This window comes from Mustela nigripes, chromosome 10 (genome assembly GCF_022355385.1).
Source record: "Mustela nigripes isolate SB6536 chromosome 10, MUSNIG.SB6536, whole genome shotgun sequence".
NCBI lineage: Eukaryota > Metazoa > Chordata > Mammalia > Carnivora > Mustelidae > Mustela > Mustela nigripes.
The window spans coordinates 43420155-43434623 of NC_081566.1; the positions used below are offsets into that span (position 1 = coordinate 43420155).

At 44.1% G+C, this 14469-nt stretch overlaps 1 protein-coding gene across 9 annotated transcripts in view; it reads left to right on the forward strand.

Moving 5' to 3' along the window:
* The window catches only part of SRGAP2 (SLIT-ROBO Rho GTPase activating protein 2), a 231027-nt gene that overhangs the window by 99522 nt on the left and 117036 nt on the right, over nucleotides 1-14469 (forward strand). The gene's annotated exons all lie outside the window — the stretch shown is intronic.

Sequence of the window (14469 nt, forward strand, 5' to 3'; positions counted from 1 at the left end):
ATCCTTGTGCTTTTCTTTCTTCTGGAAAACAAGTCCATTCCTGGCCCTTTTGTTCATTAACACAGAAAGTTTTGGCGAACACCAATCATGGTAAGTGAGGTTCACCTGTACACTTCAACAACATTTTTTCAGTGCTTAGTCTACACCAAGGGCGAATTAAATCCACACAGAAGAATAAGCCACTGTTCTCATGGAGGTTCCCATTTAATGTGAAATATATTAAGGTTGTGTGTGTGTGTGTTCTGAGAAGGTGCAGAGTTCAAGGTTGAGGAATCAGCACTGTTGAGTGACCCTTTCAATCACCCATATTATATGTGATTCAGTCATAACACTTGGCTTCATCTTTATCCTCAGCCCTGACCAATGGGTTCTGGCAGGTACCTGGGGTCCCAGAGCCGTGTAGAACCCAGCTTCTGCCCTCAGGAGGCTCATTGTCTCATGTGGAAGACAGGAGGTTTATATGAAAAAAAGATAACACAAAGTCACGTATATTTAGTGCCAAAGGCGAGATGGAGAAAGGGTTTCTTTTCACTTTTCTCCAGAATGGGATCTTTATAAACATTGTTTTTGGTATCATTTTAGATTTACAGAAAAGTTGCAGGAATGGCAGGAGAATTTCTGGCATTTACCAGATTGTCCGGAAATGTTAGCATATTACTGCATTTGCTTTCTACTTCTTTTTCTCTCCAGACACAGCTCATGCACGTGCATGTTTTTTTCCTGAAACACTTGAGCATAATTTGTAGACATGATGCCCCTTGACCTCCGTATACTCCAGTATATAGTCACTTACAGTAAGGTTGTACTATGACATAAGGACCAATACAGTGACCAAAATCAGGGTATAAATATTGATAGAATAATATTGTATAATCCACAGATATTCAGGTTTACCATTTGTTCCCCCAGTTTTCTTTCTGGCCAAAGAGATTATGCATTTCATTCAGCTGGCTTGTCTCTTTAGTTGCCTTTGATGTGGAATGGTTTCCAGGTCTTTCATTGTAGTTCATGCCCTTGCTATTTCTGGGGAGCATTCAGCTCAGTTATTTTGTAGAATGTCTCTTAACTTGGTGTCTCTGATACTGTCTGGTATTTCTTTATGATTATCTTTAGGTTATGTGCTTTGGGCAGAAATACCATGGGAGCGATGTTTTATTCTCAGCACCTAATATCAGGAGTCACTGGCTGATGATTTCCCACTACTGGTGATGTTAACTTTGATCATTTGCTTAGAGTGGTGTCTGCCGGATTTCTCTACCATAAAGTTATTCTAGTTTATGCTTTGTAATTAATGCATTTTGGAGAGATACTTTGAGACCATGTAAATATCATGTTGCTTTTCAAAACTTCCACTTATCGGTTGTAGCATGCGGTGATGACTCTTGCTTGAATCAATTATTATGATGATGGTCACCAAACGGTAATTATCCTAGTTTCCATATCATTTTTTTCTACATTTATCAGTTGGGATGCTACTGTAAGGAAGAACTTTCCCCATCCCTCCCCCCCCCCCCAGATATTTGTCTAGCTATTTCTGTATATCAGTTTAGACTCATGGATTCTGCTTTTATTCAATAGGTTATAATCCTTTTTTTAAAAAACAAGGTTTTATTTATTTGAGAGAGTGAGTGAGAGGGCAGGAAAGGAGGCTGGGGAGGGGAGGCAGAAGCGGACCCCCAGCTGAGCAGGGAGCCCACCATGGGGCTCCAGCCAGGGACTCCAGGATGATGACTGGAGCCAAAGGCAGATGCTTATCCGACTGAGCCCTCCAGGTGCCCCTAGCAGGTTTTCACGTTGTCCTTTACTGTCTTTATTTATTTTAATGTTCATTCCAGGCTGGTTCCTGTATCCTTTTGACATGTTCCCACCGTTCAGCTTTCTGGCCCAAAATGATGTTCTAGCCTCATCTTGTTCTTTCCTTGCTTCACCTCAGGAGCCCTTTCTTCCAGGAGCCCTGGATCCTGTTCATGGCGAATGGTATTTAGAAACTGTGGATGCTAGATGTGCTCCTTGTTACTAAACTCCTACTGTTTGTGGTCCCTCTTGGCAGACAGAGGCAGTTGAACGGGTATGTGTGTGCACACATGCACATACCCACACACTTCTCTGGGTTATGTCTCTATCTATGGACTTATCTCTATTAAAGCCATAAGTCTCATCCATATCTTCCAATTCTAATCCAGCCCCACATGTTTTAGTCTATTTTCTCCCTTTCCACATCTATAACCCTGTTCTCTGAGCAGTGAGAAATCTGGCACCCATTATCTGTAATGTGTGTATCTAATTGCCCAGTCCTAATATATCCACAAAATCGTTTCAGAACCGCTAACCCATGCCTCTGAAGAAGAAGATGACTAACTAGAATTTAATACTGCTTTAGAGGGTTTTGTTTGTCTGTTTGTTTACTTCCAGCCTTAAGGACCAAAACACGGTGTTCAAAAAGTTGAGTGCTAATTCCTTCTCTTCCAACCTCCAGACCTTCGGTGTGATTTCAGTAGTTATTTGAAATACCATTTTGTTTATTCCTTTCTGCTTGTATTTTATTTTTTCCCCTTCCAAATGAGGTCTTGATGGACATTTATCACCACCCAATCTTTTCTCTCAAGTTGAGACTGAGCAGCCGTGGGAGAAGTAAGAGACCTGCCTATCCATAGATGTACTTAGGGCATTGTCGGAAGTCAATGCCGGGGCCTTAGACCGGACACAGGGCAGACCCTGAGGACCATCCTGAGGTTATTTATTTCCCCCTCACTGCTGGGCCCATTGTGACTGTGGGAAAGCCACCAGATGGCTTATGACTCTCGCCACTTTCTCTCAATTCCCACAGCTGTTCTCCATGAGCACCTTTCTCGTGTCTAGGAATCAAAAGTCCAGCTCTCATTGCAGGTCTAGGCTGACTGTGAAGTCCTTTACCAGCAACTCATGTAATATGCTTGACACTGTACCTTGAATGATCTTGGTCTGGTCCCTCAGAGGCGAGGCTGCAGGGTACTGCTCAGTGACATCCAGACTTGCGGAATTTGGGGCCCTGTTGCTGGCCTGTTTGCTGGCGCCCCGTTCTGACTCCCCCATTGTTTGTTCTCTTTGGCATTCTGTGCTCAGATGCACAGAAAAAGTTCTTTTGCGTCCATTCCGACCTGGCCATTGTCTCCTCTCTGCCTGGGGATGGCTTCCAGATCCCCCTTCCTTTGCCCCATGTAACTCTTCACACTTACCCTACTCCTCTCCTTCCTCCAGACACATAAAACATGGTCAGTGCTGCTGATTCCAGCTGTTCTGAGTCTTGTCTGCAGCTTAAGTTCAAAAACAGATGGACCCAAAGCATCCCCGATGTTGTGCCAGTTTCCACCGCAGGAAAACAAGTTACTGAAAAGCATCAGGAAATTTAAGATAGTCTTGAAGTTTGATGCTCTGTCTTCTTAATAGTCCTCCCTGCCCGACTTCGCCATCTTTCCTGACCCTTCTCCACGTCACAGGTGCCACATCGGACAAGGGCTGGCTTCTAAAGCCTTTGCTCCCAATTTCACCCTCACTTTGTGCGGCTCGGTCAGCCATTAGCATGAGACCATGTAGGGGATCAAGCTGGGCTGCTGCTCCTTTTCTCATGGTCTTCGCCTCTTCTGAATCTCCCATCCAGGACTGAAGAATTTCTGTCCTTTTGGGCATAGGGAGAAGATGAGGCTGGGTCTCTGTGTTTATAAATGTGTGTGCGTTTACTGGTCAAAGAAGTCACTAACTTGGGAATAAGCATGTTCTTCTGCTGACGTTACCAGTAGGGATACAGAAAGGCGCCAGTCCCACAGCCGACCCTTGCGGTGCTAGGGACAGGGAGCACGTTCCTTGGGGGAACACTGATGTTGTGACCACGCTACTGCTCCCCTCATTCTTGCCATTTGTTAATAGCTTTCTCCCAGTGTTCTGAGGGACACTGTTGACCTTCAACATTTCTAGTCACCCTGAATCTAAGAGAAAGAGAATCAACATGGTGAGGCCACTTAGGCAGATACTAGCAGTCATTTACCGAGCTTCCAGAGAAAGTCATTGAGACAGTCCGGAAATTATCAGGTGCGCACTGTGACCAGAGGACTAGGCTGCTGTCAGGAGTGTCCTCAAGAGAAGTCCTTAAGGCTGGAGCTTCTCAAAGTTTAGGGACCAATGACTCATACCTTATGGTGTGTGTGTGCGTAACACCTCCTCCCTCTCTCTCTCCTTCTCTCTTTCCTTTGGAGAATACTTGGAAGAGAATTCTTAGTTTCTCCAAAAGGATCTGGGGTAAGTAATCACCCCCAAAAAGATTTTATAAAAATATTTTGTAGTATGAGCTGGAATGCACACATGTATAGACATTTCACGGTGTATTTTTAATTAACTGAGAACAGCATTTTTGTAAAACAATCCCTATATGTCTTTGCTCTGTGTATTGTACTCTGCTATTTTCTGCTTGGTTCTGTGTTATTATGTCCGACTATTTTCTCTTTCATTTTTTTAAGAAATGCTGGGTGGTAACCCGCTAAATTGATTTATTAACCCTACTAATGGGTTGTATCCCAGTTTAAAAAACATTGCTTTAAGAGCATTGGTTCTTAACATTTTGGTGTGTATGATATTCCCTGGGGTGTGTATTTAAAATGCAGATTCCTGGGGTGCCTGGCTCACTCAGTCGGGAGTGTGTAACTCTTGATCTCGGGGTTATGAGTTCGAGCCCCATGTTGAGTATAGAGATTACTTAAATAAATAAAACTTTCAATAAAATAAAATGCAGATTCCTGAGCATCACCCCACCCCTAGTAAAGCAGAAACTGGCAGAAGAGCACAGGAAACCGTACTTTTAAAAAAAGCACCACAGGTGACTCTGATGCACAGTGATTTGGGGTCCTGAGGACTCACTCTTAGAGAAGCTGTGCTCAGACTTGGGAGCCTGGCTGCTCAAGGCTCCAGGCCCCATGCGCCTTGGAGACGGCAGATACTAGGCGGCTCTCATCTGAATCCACACTGAGAATCTTGCCATGGATTGTTCCCTCTTGGATCTTGATTGCCCTGCATAGTTCCCCAGTTCTAAGAACTGCTTTGACCCTGGTGGAAGCAGAGAAGGAGTTAACTCGAGGCCGCAGTGCAGAGAGGGAAGGAACTCCAGGGTCATTTTACAGAGCGGCTAGGGTGTGGCCCGGGGCTTCAGTAGGTGCCCAGAGCCAGTCCCAAATTAGAATGGGGTGGGATTCAAAACTGCTTTTCCTAGTCACTTGCCTTTCATGTGTAACCACATGCAGCGTGTCAACATGCTTTCCGGCGCCGTCAGGCACCAGCAGTTTTGCTCCCTCCGGGTTCACGGACCCTTGGTATTCCGGTTATGTGCTGTCTTGGAATAGCTCTGTGCTCCGGGGCTCGGGCAGCTGAGCATTGTCCATTAACTCTTTCAGCACCAGGAATCCGCAGGTTTAGTGGAAATAGAGCAAATGTCACCATGAAATGAGGAAATGATGGCTACTCAGGAGAACTGAGTTCTCGCCCTGTTCCGTTATTGGAGCCTCGGTTTCCTCGTTTAGAAAATGACGTTAGGTCTAGACTCGAGACCACCTAGAAAGTCTCTTCTAGATCTGAAGCTCCGTGATGTTACTTTTCGTACCCTCTGGCTTTTCTCTCTGCACTTGAACAAGTCTTTCTTCTCAATTCTCTTCTAGGTTGGACATAGGAGAGTCACTGAGTTGGGAAGTTTCCAGAGAAGCAGGATGAGAAGTTAATAACAACAGAATGTATTTTTTCTTTAGTGTGCGCCAATGAAGTATCAAATTGATAAAGCCAAGTTCATTGCAAACTTGGGTATTAAGGCCTGGGAATTTTGAGACATCTTTGTCTTTTCAGACATGACTTAGCCACTTTGTTTTGTGGGTGTGAACCCATTGCATGGACTGTCAAGTGATAATAATAGTTATAACAGTGATAATAAACAATGACAATACTGATTCGTAGGAGTAGAGCGCTTTAGTGTTTGTGAGCTTTTTTTAATGGGCATCACCTTGTTTGACTTGATCTTTATAATAGCCATGTGAGTTAGGCAGGGCGGGTCTGCTGTCCCCATTTATTCAGTTAAGTGGCTAAAGAAATGTTGAGGTCCAGAGTGCTTCTGTGGCTGATGCACGATTACCCTGCTCTAGCAAGTGGCAGAGTAAGACTAGACTCCAGGTCAGAGACATGGTTCAAGGTCTTTGCAGAGTGTACCGCCTCTCTGGGATGGGGTACTGTCGTTCATCCGTATTACTTACAGACCTGTAGAACTCAATCACCTGCTAACTGGAAATTGACCAGGGCATCTCTTACGCCACCCCAACCTGTAAAATTTTGCCAGAATAGTATCAGCCTGGTTAATAATATGCTGTCACTTAGAGCACACAGCCAGTGGGCGTGCAGACTCAGTCACTCAGTGACCGCCCAGATACATGGGACAGTGGTTGTTTGGCACGATTGATGGAGGTGGGTGATACTAACTATTCATTAAATGAGCTGTTTTACTGTGCTCAACATTTGCAAGATTTTTGTGACTGTGGCATCTGTCATTAGTCAGTGCTAATTAGGTACCTGCCCATTTCTTGGTGATAGATGTTCATTGACTGTTCCAAAATATACCCTGTCCTCAAGAGCATTCCTTCCAGTCAGGCAAGATAAATACCAAAACAACACAAGAGAGAGGCGCCTGGGTGGTTCAGCCGATTAAATGTCTGCCTTCGGTTCGGGTCATGATCCCGGCGTCCTGGGATCGAGTCCCATGTTCGGGGAGCCCGCTTCTCCCTCTGCCTCTGCCTCTCTCTCTCTGTCTCTCATAAATAAATACATAAGAGCTTAAAAAAAACAAAAACAAAAACAAAACAAAACATGGGAACTGAGAGCGATGCATGTGCTGATCTGATGACTATTTAGACTTTAGTCTGTTTAGCTCTGTAGTTTCAAAGAATCAAGTGCTACTTCTTTATTCCTCCTTCTTCATTGTTGTCATGAACCATGGAAGGGAGCTCATGATCCCGTTCACAGGTATGCAGGAAAGGGAGGTCTGGAACTTAGGGATACCCTTTTTTCTCAGGTAGCCTGTTGGTACTTGGCATGCTTTGGCCAAGGCGGGAGTTACTGGCTGTAGGTCAAGGTTCTCCGCTTGTGACTGGTGCCGGGGAAATGCCTGCTCCCAAGGTAGTCGTTACTGCTTTGAAAATAAGTGTGTGGATTTTGGGGTGACGTCATTCCAGTTTGGCACAGACAGGTGTTCTGTGGAATGAACTAGTAGGGAGGGGTGAGCCAGGCTGTCTGTCTCAGTCATCTCGCAAGATTTCATTCATTCAAAAAATCTGTTAACACATCTGCGTGTATTTTTTTTTTCGTATGTTTGTCTTGTGCTGTAATTACTTATGGGGTTTCTGGTGACATCTTAATTAACGAGAGAAGAAAAAACTAAAGATATACTTATAGAGTTATTCACAGATCATTCTATGGAATTATTATATAAGAGATATGTGTTAACTGTATTGTAGATGGTCATAAAATCTTTTTAAATGGCGCCTGAGTGGCTCAGTTGGTTAAGCATCTGCCTTCAGCTCAGGTCATGATCCCAGAGTCCTGGGATAGAGCCCCATGTCAGGCTTCCTGCTCTGCGGGAGCCTGCTTCTCCCTCTCCCTGTACTCTTTCTTGTACTCTTTCTCTCTCTCTCTGTGTGTGTGTGTGAAATAAATAAATAAAATCTTAAAAAAAACCTTTTTAATTTGAGAAACATATTTTTGTTCCTTGCACATCGGTCATACCTTTGTTATATCTTTTGCTTTTGCCGTGATGTTTTATTTTAAGTGAGTTAGCTCACACCTTTTGATATGATCACAGCCTATTTTGGGGGACTTTCAGGATGGAAATGTGATACATAAATGAATTTCTAGGCCTTTGGGTTTGTGGATTACACGGGGGGGGGGGGGGGGGGGGGGGGGGGGGTGCATAGTGTTTGTTCTCTAGTATTTAGAGAATGCTCAGAGGATGCAGAGGGAATTTACTAGCTCTTTGTTTATACCTCCCTACAGTTCTGAGAACGCTAGTGGCAAGACAGTATAAACAAAGGGAAGGTCCCAGGTCTGCAGAAGCCCTGGAAGGCTGCTGGGCAGGCAGATCTACATCAGCAAAACCAGGGTTCCACAATGGGTCAGTGTCTACACGAGCATCAAGACTAGGATAATATGTGGGTTGTGGCTCGTGGAAGGTTCAGGAGCAAGAAGACCATGTGTTAGATCCAGGAGGTTCTGCAAATGTGGGAGAAGCTGGTCAGAAACAAGAACGTTGCTCCCGTTATCTCTGGTGCCCACGATAGTACCTGGCAGCTGGTAGGTGTTCAGTCAGTATTTGTTGAATGAATGAAATAAGAAGACTTTAGAGAAAGGACCTGACAATAAGATGTTAGAAATCTAGGCAAGAATCCTGAATGACAGAGATTTGAATCTTGTGTAGACACTCTCCATTGCTGCCGGGTCTGGTCTCATGGTGCCTGCAGAGCTGTCTTGAGTGATTAAACGAATCTCCAGCCTCCCTCTCCCTGCCGTGAGCACGGGCTGGGGTGGGGATGGTTGAAGGGAAAGCAAGGTGTCTTGCCTGTCATAAATTGATGGAGATATCTCCAGTTAGGGTCTGCGATGGCTTAGATTTGAGAACCCCTCCCAGTCCTCTGACCTAACCCAGGGGGGAACGTTGGTCCTGTAATCATTCAGGAAATAGTTATTAAGATGTCAGACACGATGCCAGTTCTCAACTTCAAAGCAGACTCTTAAGCTCTCAGCTCGTGGACATGCCATGATCCCAGGGGTGTGGCTGGGCTCAGTGGAAGTAATCCAGAGCCACAAGAATTCCATTTCCATACAGTGCTTCCCCCAAACCTGATTATAGGGGACAATTGAGACTATTTTGAGGAAGGTGGGTACACCACTGCTTGAATCCTTTCTAATCATCTGTCTAGGCTCCTGAAGACAATTTGTGGGATGAACTTGTCCCTGAAAATGTGAAATCTGGTTTCTCCATACATAGAATATACATTTTTGCCTTTGGCCCCTTTTCTGTCTCAGAGCTCTCTTACTCTGATCTCACTGCTGGCAGAGCTGAAGCGGAGCTGTGATAAGCCCCCAGAAGTGTGACTGCCCCCTCCCTCCCTGCCTGCTGTCTTTGAAAGATGCCTCCAGGCTGCCACCGCACTCCTGGGTCGTACACAACCAGTGGCCACCATTACAAGGAGAATCTTTTTCAAGTTGCTTCCCACCTTGGTGATTTTTTTTTTTTTCTCTCCCCTCCTTCTTTTAACATCTTCCCCAGCAAATCCCATCCATCCTCTGGCTTATCTGGGTCAGCAAGGGTCTGATTTTACGCACGGCGCTGTCAAACCATAAATCCGCCCGGCGCTCCCGTCTGCTTCTGTCAGCATCAGCAAAATGCATGATAGAGAAAATAAGCCAGAAAGGCTAATGACATTCATCTGAATAAAATAATCTCTTTGGCTGCCTCAGTTCATTTCATTTTAATCAAGGTGCCAGGAGGGAATTTAGGCTTAAAAATCGGACTCCCTGCTTGTCACGAGTTCCCTGTCCGACTGTCACTAAATGATCTCTTTTATTAAGCAGGTACCAACGAAGGTTGTTTTTTTCAAACGGGTCTTTTTATATCCTCTTCTTAGTTGGCTGCTCAAGAACATATATCGTATGTATTTAACTCATTTTGGGTTTCGTCACTCATCACATATGTATCTATTTTCGAATGTGAGGAATGCTGTTTTTCTTAGATAGATTGATATTTGCCATCCCCGTGGACAGAGTGGCACATTTGATAGGAATTCCAAGAAAGAGAGGCTCAGAGGAAGTTGAAGCATCTTGGGCTCTGGTGATCTGAGCTCCCTTTGGTTTCCTTCCTGTCTCCTGCAGCACACAGTTCCCCATGTGGAATGCAGGACTGATTGTTCCACCCTGGTCCTCAGGGGAAGGACAGTGGAAGATTAAAAAGTCTGCTCTCCCGTTGGCATCTCTCACACGTCTTCCCAGAGACGTACAGCTGCTTGGTTAATTGCCGATTGCTGCTGTCTTATCCCCACCGTTCTCGGCCAAGGGCTGTGCAATTGCAGCAGGCTGTGCTCTTGGCCCTGACCCAGGGCCGGGTGAGGAGCCTGTTGGAAATTGACGAAAGCCGATCCCAGTTTGTTTGGAAATGAAAATAATAATATTTCTTCACATTTGTTCGGTGCTTTACTGTTGATGTAATTCTTGTGCATTCAGCATCTCATTTTAACTGCACAACAGCCCCATAGGTGGGTGGGTCGGGGGCCATTGGCCCAAAAGGAAACGTACCTCTGTAGAATTAGTGAAGCAGCTCCAGCCCTCTGGTAATGCCAAGCTCGTGTCACGCGTCCCATCTGCAGAGCTGGGAGCACAGCAGTTCTTCCTTAAATGGCACCTTCGGCCAGAAGGCCTCCTGGGATTTTACAGTGAGGCTGGGCGGATCTTTAAGGAGTGAGACTGTACACCGACAGGGCGCGTGTCCATTTTATGGGGGCGACAACTGAAACGGAACAGAGGGGATACGGCAAAAAAGGGAAGTGTCATAGAGGCCAACTTGGACCTTTCTTGAGTTCTCTCTTTACCTGACATGTTGTAGAGAAATCCCTTGGAGCATTTGCTGCTACATTTTCTTGAATTGTCCATGAATAGTCTGAAGTTGAAGTAGAAAAACCGGCCTAATGGATTTGAAATGAATGATTCCGCTGTGCAGGTTGATCTTTCAGTGCATTTAGAATGATGATCTCTTCTGTGGTTCTGCGGGGGCATAGCCAGCTTGTGACTTTATGGGCCTCCTCGCTTTCTCTTTTTTTCTTGTTTTTTTTTTTTTTGGACTCCAGAGTAATTCCCTCTCAAGTGCCGTATTATGTTTTCTTGATCTGCCTCCTGAAAAAAAAAAAATTTAAGTAAGAAAAATACTTCTGGATATTTTGTCTGCTTTTTAGGGATTAGTGTTTGAGGAGGTTTGCAGCTGTTCAGTACATTTCTAAAGGGATGCAGACCCTTTTCTTTAAATGCCCAAGTATTACACAACCTGACTCCAGGGGCAGGGAAAGTAAAGAAGCTGTACAAACAAATGATAGATGGAAAAGATATAAAGACAAATTTCAATCTCCTAACCAAACGAAGTTCCCTTGGCTCTGGCAGCCCCACGTAAAATAAGGCTGCAAAGTTGCTGAAGCAGGAAACCACTCTAGCAGAACCTGAAAGTGCTCCCTATGAAATCACGTCTCGTTGACTTGCTTATTTTCCAGCCTGAAGTGTGTTTCATCTTTGTTCGTGTTGGCCGGGAAAATTGTCTCTATGGTATATTTGTGTTCCCTTCCTACTACATGCCCTTCGCCTCTCCCGCTCTGCTGCTGCCCCAAAATAAATACATGCATTAATTAAAACCCCTCAGTTGAAAGGAGGAATATGTCCAAGAAAGCATACAAACTCAAAGAACTTAAAATATTGCCTGAAAAACTTCAGTAATAGTAAAAGAGACTAGGGACCCATACGAGAAGCAAATGACAGAGTTTAATACTATCTTGAAAGGATTTTTTTTAAGTAAAAATCATGCATGGAACCCCCATGTGTGCCGCTGATCCAAAGCAGTGTTTTATTGGTGTAAATCCACTTTTAAAGTGCAGGTTTACGATGTGTACGCCATCACAGGGTCAGTCAGTGGGAGCAAGGAAGCTGTGTTCATGACCCCAAAATATTGAAATTGGGATTATAAATCAGAGTTGTAGTTTTATATCAGTTTCAGCATCCAGGTTATTTCTGGTTCTGATTTGGGTTGCCCAGTATCAAGAAAATCCTGATTCACACAGATGAATTATAATCTTGAGATAGTTTTAAATTGAAAAAGGATATTTTTGTTTTGAAGTTGAATCACTAACATTACCTAGCAGGTGTTCCATCCCCCATCATAAGTATTATTGGGTAAGCCCCAAAATGCGTAACAAGCAAAAAAAAACCTGATAATGATGGGATGGTATTGAGCATTCTCACCACCCAGCCATTGTCTAACCTAAGCCCAGTCTAGGGCTCTGAGCCTTCTGTGGCATGTAATTGAACTTGGCCACTGTGTGTCCAATCATGTGCCCACCTGCACAGCTTTAACTAAGGAGGCACACAGGCTTGAATTAAAAATGAAACCTACGCAGAGCAACATCCGTTCTAACCAACGGCACAGTTTTCAGAAGTTCAAATACACGCCTCGATTCCTTATTCCAAAGTTTGCACAGAACGAAGCTTGCCTAGTGGCCGGTGAGACATTGTGATAGCATCAACCGCAGGGAATCTGGATGCCTTACACGTTTCGCTGGGGTTGCTCATTTGAATGGATGTGTCACAGTTGTTTGAAATTGAAATGTGTTCCTCTAATTCTGGGGTTTCTCAGAACACACTTTGAAAACTGCTGCTCACTGAAACCAATCATAGTCACCCCACCACTGGATGGTAGTGTATGTGTTAAAAGTATGTTACCACCCTCGAACTTCCTGGATTAATTATAAATATATAATTCTGACTGCATTTAAAAATTTATTGGTTTGAAGGCATAAGGCTTTTTATTTTAAAAGATGTCCACTTCTGCCCATTCTTTTTATTAACTCATCTTTATTTACTCATCCTTTCTTTTGAAGGTCCCCTGGGGATTTATGCTCTGAATTCTCTTCTATGGTATCTGATTGGTTTTGCCTCTCCTCCCTCCACTTGTGATCTGCCGTGTATGTTTGCAGGCTAGCTGGCCCTTTGTTCCTACCTCTGATGTTCTGCTGTGTTACAGGTCTTTCTTTCTCTCTCACACTGCTCTATGTTACCAGCACTTTTACAACTAAAAGCCCCTAATACTGTACTTTGTTCATTTCAGATACAAATGTTTACACACGTTTATACATTTGTGAAACTGAGTTGTAGTACCATTGTTACATGTATGAGCCCTCTAGGGAAAGATCTAATAGAGACCACCAAACCCAGGTCCACACATAAGCAGACCGAGCAGTCATCAAGCTCAGATCTTGTGAGATCTGCTCTTTTAAAAAAGCAAGTGTAATTGCCTGATCTATTCCATGCTTACTGAGGACATGGATACTTTGGCACCCAACAAAAATGTAAATTTGATTACTTAGGATTTGGTAACTGAAACTGATTTGGAATGCATTAGAAAGTTTTCTTGCACTGGAAACACCAAAGGTCACTGAACGCGTGTGTTCAACTTTGTGTTTAGGATTATTTCTTATTCACTTTTTTTGGTTTGTTTTTCAGAGACTAAATATTTTGAAAGGAGTAGATTAATTACATGTCTATCTCTCTCTCTCTCTCTCTGGGCTAGTGTGTGTGTGTGTGTGTGTGTGTGTGTGTGTTTCCACAGAAATCTTTCAATTTCTCTAGAAAAGTAAGAGGATGTAATACTGCTGAGGCAGTCTGAGCAGAAGTATTTGGTGTTCTGCCTGTAGAGGTGTCATGCCTGGAGCAGAGGTGGCGGTCAGGAGAAGATAGAGAACAGCTTCAGTTTGGACTCTAACATTCATTGGTTTGAAGAAGCTTCTTAGTGCTGGCTAGACAGATATTTGATGTAATGGTCTGGTGCGTTCTGAAGCCAGAGGACGTGATGAGTTGGGAGTCGTCACCTTACTACAGAATTGGAAAAGCCCCTTCTAAAGCTGAATTCCGTGCTCTACAAATCACAGCTGCCCGACAGCTTCCAGCTCTGAATGCAGGCAGTGCTGACTCAAGAACCAAGCCACTGTCCACTCATCTTCCTTTGCATTTAAGAGTCTGACTGTAGGGAGGGAAGGAGGGGAAGAGAAGTGAACAGGCTGTGATTCTTTGCAATGATTAAGACCCTTCTCTACACTTAACAGGACTTGGTTTTGAATTCCAGCTTTGCTACTTTTTAGCTATGTGACCTTGAAGAAGATATTTAACTTTTCTCAGTCAACTTCCCACATCTGCTGAATGTGGTTAATAATAGGCCCTTTACATCAGGTTGTTTTAGGGTTCAAGTTAAGTAATGTGAGTATAGGGCCGACCATGTGCCAAGTGCACGGTAAGCCCTTGATAAGAAGTGTAACAAACACCCCCTACTTTCAGTTTCTCTTTTTAAAGAAATCCAGCTCGCAGTTGCAGAACTTTCTGGTGCTTAAATCGGTGCTTCGAACTGTGTAGATCACCAGTTGATTCTCTTGGATCACAGTGTTTTCATTACAAATGAACACCCAGGTTTGGCACTTAACTGCTCTGCTCAGACTGTGAAGTTTTAAGGATACATGGGTTCAGGTATGGTTTGTGCTTGGTTGTATGGGGCAAGACATAATGGGTCAACCAGGGAGCTCAGCACCTCCTTACAGGGGTTCTGTGGGCCTGAGGAGTTTTTAGGGACTTTTTTTTTCTTGGCATGGGCCTCAAAAGTTGTTGTCCTTACTGAAT